This window comes from Microcaecilia unicolor, chromosome 6 (genome assembly GCF_901765095.1).
Source record: "Microcaecilia unicolor chromosome 6, aMicUni1.1, whole genome shotgun sequence".
In the NCBI taxonomy this organism is placed as follows: domain Eukaryota; kingdom Metazoa; phylum Chordata; class Amphibia; order Gymnophiona; family Siphonopidae; genus Microcaecilia; species Microcaecilia unicolor.
This window is the reverse complement of record NC_044036.1, coordinates 313,010,299-313,020,166: the sequence shown is the minus strand read 5'-3', so window position 1 is coordinate 313,020,166 and position 9,868 is coordinate 313,010,299.

Sequence of the window (9,868 nt, the reverse complement as noted above, 5' to 3'; positions counted from 1 at the left end):
TTGGCTTGGTAAAACTCTTTCAGCTGCCTGGAAACGACATTTCATTAAGACCTGAAAAAGCAAAAAAGAAAGTCCCAAAGGCAGATGCTGTGAAAGGGAAACTTGAAGCCAAATTTTTTTTCTGTTTTGATGAATAATAATACAATAAAATCTTTTGCATACTGAATTAACTCTTTTATTACTCTTAGACTTCAGTTTCATCTAAGTATTTTAATGCATTTTCTGCTTTTGGAAGGCTGGTGGCCCTGTGTGTGGAAAACTAGCCTAATGGTTAATGCAGTGGGTTGAGACCCTGGGGAAGTGGGTCCAATTCCCACCACAGCCCTCCAAGACCCTGGGCAAGCTGGTCAATCTCCATTGCTCCTGGCACAAACAACCTCAGATTGGGCGCCCATTTGGGACAGAAAAATACCTGTAAAAATAGTACATCACATTGATGGCTTTTACAGATAGACAGTAAATCAAGAGTGGAATAAACATAGTAGATAAAAAATCATGCTTTTATGATCCATGTTCTAAGATTAAATAGGCTATGAGTTCAAAGCAGCACTAAGTTATGGTCAGATCAAGAGAGAGGAAAATTTTTTTTTCAATGCTTTCCCTGTCGAAGCACAGCCCTTGAAAAAGCCCACAAGCAAAATGGATGGGGCCACCGTCGGGCAACAGATAAGTGATCGACTTTACTTTATCTTTGTAAAGCTGCTTTAGAGCACTTCATGAGAATCAGTGAAGGTTTTTATGAACCAAAGAAAATTTGAAGTTAGCATTTATATTGTCAATATATTTAAAAAATTTTCTTGTAAAACGAGCAAAATTGTTAAAATCTATTTGGAAATAAATTAAAAGTTAAAATAATTCTTTCTAAGCAAGGGTTTTATGACCAGTGATGAATACCATGCCCCCAGTTAAAGCCGCTGAAAACTGAAAGTAAGCGGTCGGGCGTTTTGAGGTCTTTTCCTTGCTTTTTAGAAATATTTTGTTAAAATCAAACATTATATTTCCATATAAATTTTATTGGATTCCTCTTTATATGTTCGGTGATCTTACATCTTGGAGTCCTGTATGGTAATCCTCTTACTAATGTCTCCTAAAGGATCACACACTTTTTCAATGATCTCCAAATCCATCCCTTTAGGGTGACAAACGTCTGGCTTTCAGGAGCTGTACAATGAATATACATAAAAACTGTTTGCACTCAAGGGGAAGGAGGGGAGGAAGTTCTATAGTTGGTGCCAAAATTAGGTGCCAATAAAATCTGCACTCAATGTTATTCTATAAAGGACACTCTGGGATGAGCATCTTGTATAGAATAGCACTAAACGCTGAATTCCACACTCAATTTTGGGCACGAGTTCTTACGCCAGTTGAAACCCGGTGTAAATTCTGACATGCAAGTTGAGCGCAGATCCCCGCTATTCTGTAACACTGTGTGCATCTTTGGTGAACACCCTTGACCCTCCCATGGCCACACCTCCTTTTGCACATGCTCCAATTTAGGTGCCCATTGTTACAGAATAGCATGCAGTCAGATTGGTGCCCAAATCATAATTAGTGCCAATTAAGTGTTCGTTAATTCCGATAATTAAATCATTGGAGCCTATTAACTAATTATTTTGGGTGCCGATCTGGGAACCGTGGAGGAAGACAACAGTGCTTCTAAGTCAAGGGCGTTCTGATTGTGGTTGAGAGAAGAAGAATTGAAGTTCAGCTCCTTTCTGGTGAATGATTGCAGAAGCCATTGTTTATTCCTGGGTTTAAGTAACAGGGAATGGACCTACTCTTTGGAACCCTGTCAGATACTTGCAACCTGAATTGACCATTGTTGGAAATAGGATACAAGGCTTTGATGGACCTTCTTCGATCTTTGCTAGTATGGCAGTTCTTTCTTTCTTAAGAACATTTTGGCTTCTAGTATCAGAGTCCAATCAACAAGATCATGTAGGATGGAGAAGAGGAAGATGTAATTCAAAGTCTCTTTTTTGGGGGTCTTTCTGCCTTGTGATATTCCATCCAGAACTGGAAATATTCTATGCCTGTACCAGAAATGGCTAATCAGACTTCTCCTTAACATTTTTATGAACCTCAAACATCATATTTGATACTCAGTTAAATTACATAAGTACATAAGTATTGCCATACTGGGAAAGACCAAAGGTCCATCAAGCCCAGATCCTGTTTCCAACAGTGGCCAATTAAGGTCGCAATATACCTGGCAAGATCCCCCAAAAAGTACAAAACATTTTATACTGCTTATCCCAGAAATAGTGGATTTTCCCCAAGCCCATTCAATAATGGTCTATGGACTTTTCCTTTAGGAAGCCGTCCAAACCTTTTTTAAACTCCGCTAAACTAACCACCTTTACCACATTCTCTGGCATCAAATTCCAGAGTTTAATTATACGTTGAGTGAAGAAACATTTTCTCTGATTCATTTTAAATTTACTACATTGTAGCTTCATCGCATACCCCCTAGTGCTAGTATTTTTGGAAAGCGTAAACAGACGCTTCACATCTACCCGTTCAACTCCACTCATTATTTTATAGACCTTTATCATATCTCCCCTCAGCCACCTTTTCTCTAAGCTGAAGAGCCCTAGCCGCTTTAGCCTTTCCTCATAGGGAAGTCATCACATCCCCTTTATCATTTTCGTTGCCCTTCTCTGCACCTTTTCTAATTCCACTACATCTTTTTTGAGATGCGGCGACCAAAACTAAACACAATATTCAAGGTGCGGTCACACCAAGGAGCGAAGTTGTTTATCCTCAGTTTAATCCCACTTTTTAAATCTTCTCAGGTTTGGCCTTCCTGTTTTAACTCAGCGCCTCCCTATTTTTCATTTTGTATTGATTGGATTGCATGCTCCAAGAAATAGTGTAACTTTATAAAGAGGGGCATTTTTGATATGACGTCTAAATTTGATTTTGGATGTTTTGTGAAAAACATCCAAATATCCAGTAGCAAACATGGCCATTTTCAAACTAGAAAAATGTCCAATTTTTTGTTTTGAAAATGGCCATTTGCTAGTTATTTTTGTGCTCAGTGCATCTGTCTTTTAGGAACATTTTCGAAAAAGAAAAATGTTCAAGGGAAAAATGCACAAAAACAAGCCATTGGGATGTATGGAGACACAGCATTCGTAGTAGACTGGCCACACAAGCATCCCAGCAGAGCAGTGAAGCACCCTAAGGGGCACGCCTAAGCCCCTTTTTACCACAGTTAATAAAAGGGAAATCTTGCTTTCCTACGGGAAATGGCCGGGCGGCAAGTAAAAGGTTCCAGGTACTCATCTCACTATGACCCCCTTATATTGTATGGTGAGCTCTCCAAACCCCAGCAAAAACATACTGTACCCAACAGTACACCACTACAATAGACCTTATGCCCGCAGGTGTTACCACCACAAGTGTACCAGTCAGGGTAGGATACAGGCCTGGGTCCCCTTCTCTACTGTCCACTGCACTGATCACTAGGCTATTCCAGGGACCTACTTGCTGCTCTAATAGGACTGGCCATAACAACTGAAACTGTAATAGAGGCAAGTATGTACTGTTTCTTTCATATCTATGGTGGTGGGGGGTGGGATGGGGTCATGCCTTAATCCCCCTAGTGGTCATCTGGTCATTTAGGGCACCTTTTGTGTGACTTAGTCATGATTCAAACAGGTCTAGCTCAAAACTCCTTAATTTTGGCCCTAAATATTTTCATTTTGATACTTTATTGCAGAAAAACGTTTACTTTTTTGTCCCGCCCTAAACACCCCCCCCCAACTCGCCCCCTTGAAATTTGGACAAATTGTAGAGCAAAACATCTAAACTGGGTGTCGAAAATTGCAACCTGGATGCTTTTGAGACAAAAATGTCCTTATGCTACCTTATGATGTTTTTTGGTTTTGAAAATGAGCTCCAAAATCCTATTTACGCATAGATGGTCTCTTATGAAATTCCAACCGACTATAGCTAAAAGTAGACATCATGACACGATGGCATGTACTTTACTGGTACGTATGTACTGGGGTGGAGTTTGGGCAGATCGAAGAGTTTGCAATTAAGCACATAGATGATAAAATATACTAATTTATGCACATAATTGATCAGGTGTAAATGTCTGTGACTGCAAGGTAGGTGTGATTTCTTCTGCTCATGACAGTATTTTCTAAAGGCACATGGAGGGGCATAATCGAACGGGGCTGGCCATCTATAAGGGCGGCCATTTCTAATGACGGCCCCATCAAGCGGCGTACCCGACTGTATTATCGAAACAAGATGGCCGGCCATCTTTCATTTCGATAATACGGTCGGGGCTAGCCAAATCTCAACATTTGGGCCGCTCTTAGAGATCGCCAGTGTTAGAGATGGCTGCCATTGGTTTTCGCCGATAATGGAAACTAATGGCGGCCATCTCAAACCCGGCCAAATCCAAGCCAATTGGCCGTGGGAGGAGCCAGCATTTGTAGTGCACTGGTCCCCCTCACATGCCAGGACATCAACTGGGCACCAGTGGACATCACAAATTGCTCCCAGTTGCATAGCTCTCTTACCTTGGGTGCTGAGCCCCCCAAATCCCTCCCCAAACCCACTGCCCATAACTGTACACCACTACCATAGCCCTAAGGGGTGAAGGGGGGCACCTATGTGTGGGTACAGTGGGTTTTGGGGGGGGGGGTTGGAGGGCTCACATTTACCACCACAAGTGTAACAGGTAGGGGGGGATGGGCCTGGGTCCGCCTGCCTGAAGTCCACTGCACCCACTAACAACTGCTCCAGGGACCTGCATATTGCTGTCATGGAGCTGGGTATGACATTTGAGACTGGCAAAAACATGTATTTAAATTTTTTTGGGTGGGAGGGGGTTGGTGACCACTGGGGGAGTAAGGGGAGGTGATCCCCAATTCCCTCCGGTGGTCACCTGGTCAGTTCGGACACCTTTTTGAGGCTTGGTCGTGAACAAAAAGGGACCAAGTAAAGTCGGCCCAATGCTCGTCATGGCCAGCCTTCTTTTTTCCATTATCGGCCGAGGCTGGCCATCTCTTAACCATGCCCCCGTCCCGCCTTCGGTACACTGCCAACACGCCCCCTTGAACTTTGGCCGGCCCCATGATGGAAAGCAGTTGAAGCCGGCCAAAATCGGCTTTCGATTATATCGATTTGGCCGGCCTTAGGAGAAGGCTGGCCATCAAGGCCGGCCATCTCCCGATTTGTGTCGGAAGATGGCCGCCCTTCTTCTTCGAAAATAAGCAGGATAGGCACCTTGCATCTTAATAAAACAGGGGGTCTTTATCTAAGGTGTGCTAGTGTTTTTAGATCATGCTAAAAATCAGCTGTCACTAAATGCTGAGACATCCATTATATTCCTCTGGGTATCTCAGCATTTACCACAAGCTGATTTTTAGCGTGAGCTCAAAACACTAGCGCACCTTAGTAAAAGACCTCTATAGTGATTAAGTAGGTGTAAAATCACCCTCCACATATTTTTGTATAGCGCTTTGTGTGCCTGAAAGCATAATACAAACAATAATATGACGAAAGAGTCAGAGAGATGAGAAAGACGTAGACAGCCTGGTGGCTCCTGTTTCAGAAATAAGGAGTAGCTGCAGGCAAGCTCTTGTTTCCAAGGTGATCGAGAGTCTTAAATATTTTTCTTTCCTTAATGACCAACAAGGAAATAAACATTAAATTCTGTCAAGTTGCTTTCTGAGAGAAAGTAGATGTCTCAGACGCTGGAACTTTTTCTGGTCCTTCAGAGGACTGGAATGCAAGGGTATCAACATTAACAACCTTATTAAAAAAACAAAACAACCCCCCCCCCCCAAGATAATTCTGTAGAATTTGTTCTTCTTTTTTACCAGTATGTTTATAGAATAGCACCTAAGTACAGAGTCAATGCCAATTAAGGGCCATTATTAATACTTAAAGTCAGTTACCCCTGGATTCTATATAGCGTGCCGAGAGGTCTGTGCCGAAATCCAAGCATATTCTTTAACAACGTGCATAACTCAATTATCTTAACAAGCTAATCAGCGATGATAACAACTCTTAACAAGCAATAACGAACACTACTTGGCACAGGCAAAAAGGGATTTGGTTATAGGCAGGGAAATGGGCATTTCGTGGGTGTTCTGAAATTTACGTGCATATTTATAGAATATGGCCCAGTGTGCCTAACTCTACGTGCAGGGATTTAGACCATGTTTTCATTGGTTTAAATGAGGTGCATAGTTTTAGGTATTAGGAGGCCAATTAAGTAGAGTGGAGGAGTGGCCTAGTGGTTAGAACACTGATATTGCAATCCAGAGGTGGCTGGTTTAAATCCCACTGCTGTTCCTTGTGATCCTGGGCAAATCACTTAACCCTCCATTGCTTCAGGTACAAACTTAGATTGTGAGCCCTCCTGGGACAGAGAAATATCCAGAGTACCTGAATGTATCTCACCTTGAGCTACTACTAAAAAAGGTGTGAGCAAAATCTAAATAAATAGTTTTAGATCTGTTGCTACTATTTGAGATTCTACATGGAATGTTACTAGTGGAGGAGTAGCCTAGTGGTTAGTGCAGTGGAACATAGAATGTTGCTACTATTTGAGATTCTGGAATGTTGCTACTAGTGGAGATTCTGTTGCTACTATTTGAGATTCTACATGGAATGTTGCTAGTGGAGGAGTAGCCTAGTGGTTAGTGTAGTGGAACATAGAATGTTGCTACTATTTGAGATTCTGGAATGTTGCTACTAGTGGAGATTCTGTTGCTACTATTTGAGATTCTACATGGAATGTTGCTAGTGGAGGAGTAGCCTAGTGGTTAGTGCAGTGGAACATAGAATGTTGCTACTATTTGAGATTCTGGAATGTTGCTACTAGTGGAGATTCTGTTGTTACTATTTCAGATTCTACATGGAATGTTGCTACTAGTGGAGGAGTGCCCTAGTGGTTAGAGCACCAGTCTTGAAATCCAGAGGTGGCCAGTTGAAATCCCACCGCTGCTCCTTGTGATCTTGGGCAAGTCACTTAACCCTCCATTGCCTCAGGTACAAACTTAGATTGTGAGCCCTCCTGGGACAGAGAAATATCCAGAGTACCTGAAAGTAACTCACCTTGAGCTACTACTGAAAAAGGTGTGAGCAAAACCTAAATAAATACGTGTATTCTATATACCACACCTAACTCTAGGCACAGTTTATAGAATGCACTGATGTCTGTGCTAAATTTTTTTAGGTACCATATATAGAATCTCCCCCTTAGCGTCTAATTTAACAATTAAACATTCTATCACTTGCAAGTGCAATCTTGCATGCTAGTAGTGAAATTTTGGGGCCAGTTTATAGAATGAAATGGCACAAAACATATAACTACTTTTTGAATATTAACTGCATTAATTCTGAGGTTTTATACATGTACAGTTCATTTAGAGGGTAATTTTACAACAGCACATTCTTTATACACATACCCCCTGATTCTGTACGGGTTATCAAAAATCATGTGTGCAAATTTAGGCGCAGTGCTAATTTGCATGTGTAATTTAATAAGATAACCAGTCAATTAGTGCCAATAATTGGCTTTTTAACAAACAATTATTAGCACAAAATAAATTTAATTGGGTTTTATGCATGTATAAGGCCCCTTTTACCGAGCTGCGGCAAAAGGGGGCCAGCACTGGTGTCAGTGCATGTTTTACATGCACGCCGAGGCCCCATTTTACCGCAGGTGGTAAAAGGGAAATCTTGCTTTCCTACAGGAAATGGTCGGACAGCAAGTAAAGCACTTGCTGTGCAACCATTTTGGGGGGGGGGGGGGGAGTCCTTACTGCCACCCATTGAGGTGGAGTTAAGGGCTTCCGCATTAACCCGGCGGTAATCGGGCAGAACGCGGCACTGTCCGATTACTGCCAGGTACACTCAGACGCTACAGAAATAAATACATTTTTGTAGTGCTGGAAATATGCGATATAGCAAAGAGAGGGAGCAAAGTACAAACAAAAAGTCCAAACAGCAAAACAAAAAGTACTACCCTGTTTCCCCAAAAGTAAGACATCCCCCAAAAATAAGACCTAGTAGAGGTTTTCCTGACTTGGTAGATATAAGGCCTCCCCCGAAAGTAAGACCTAGCAAATTTTTGTTTGAAAGCAGGGCCACCGAGACCCAGACAAGGCCGCCCCCGGGCCGCTCCCCCCCCCACCTGAGGTCGCCGAGCCCCCCCCTCCACCCACCCTCCGTTGCTCCCGGAACTAACCTTAAATGCCTCCTTTCACCTTCGCAGCAAGCAGCAGCAGGGCAGACCTCTCCTTCCTTCCGTGCCCTGCCCTCACAAACGTTACGTCAGGCAAGGGCGGGGCACGGAAGGAAGGAGTGACCTGCCCTGATGCTGCTTGCTGCGAAGGTGAAAGGAGGTGTTTAAGGTTAGTTCCGTGAGCAACGGAGGGCGGGTGGGCCAACCCCGATGTTTCCCCGAAAAATAAGACAGCACCTGAAAATAAGACCTAGCGCATTTTTGGGGGCAAAAATTAATATAAGACAGTGTCTTATTTTCAGGGAAACATGGTAGAAGCCTTCAAAAAAGGGGATAAGAATTTTAATCAAATGTATAGATGAAACAATCCTAGAATGGACCCGACCACAAGAAGTCGTTTCGTGAGAGTATCTCTCCGTTTGATATTGTACGAAGGGCTAACACGGTGGCGCAGCATATTGCTTCCAGCCCACAGCCGTACGCTTTCTGCTACACTTCGTGACCCCTGACGCAGGCGCTGTGCCCCAAAACACGGACCGTGTCGGATCCATTCTAGGATTGTTTCATTTATACATTTGATTAAAATTCTTATCCCCTTTTTTGAAGGCTCCTGGTACTTTTTGTTTTGTAGTGCTGGAAATGACAGCACCCTAGGGGTGAGAAGTACTGCTGGGCTGCTGTGGTAGCCCCGCTGTACTTCCTGTATAGCGAGCGATAAGCCCGTGTTGGGCTTACCGCCGCTTAGTAAAAGGAGCCTATAGTTAGGTGCATGATCTGTGCCTAAAATTTACATGCAGTCCGTAAAAGGGGGCACAGAAAGGGGACAGTCAGGGGTATTTTGGGGTGGTACAGGGGCATGGCTTTGAGTTACATGCATAATTACAAAATAAGGGTGCTCCAGGCGTAAATTTAGGCGCGGGCATTTGCACCATGTTTTCATTGGTGCAAATGGTGGCATCTAAATTTACGCATGACCATAATGCTTAAGTGTTGTTCTGTAAACCATGATAAACTTTAGGCTTGGCTTATAGAATAATGCTTAAGCTGTCTTTTTTAGGTGCCATTTACTGAATCTATCCCATAAAATCTAAACCAAAACCAATTTTTCCAGTGCATTCAAGAAAAGGTGGCATTTTCATTATATAAAACAAGTCATAGAAGCAGCTCACACAGACCACAGTAAGAGTTTATTCTTACAACGTGACTTCTGTCTCCCGAGACCCAGTTTAACAGAGTGTGATTGAAGTGCATTATGGGAGAAAGCCAAATGAATAGAGTGATATGAGACTTGCTAACTCTTCTTGTTTGAAAAGAAGTAATTCTCATGTGACTCATTTTCATCTTTCACTTTCTGTGTGTTAATACATTACTTTACAGAAGGAGATTAACAATCATTTAAAAAAGAAACCCTTGGAGAAATTCTTAGTATATTTTATTTTTAAGTAGAGAGGTGCGGTAACCGTGTTAGTCCACTTTTAAATGCAATCAATAGAAATAAAACAAAATAAAACATGGAAAAGAAAATATGATGATACCTTTTTTATTGGGCATAACTTCATACATTTCTTGATTAGCTTTCGAAGGTTGCCCTTCTTCGTCAGATCGGAAATAAGTAAATGTTGGTAGATGACAGTATATATAAGTGAAACA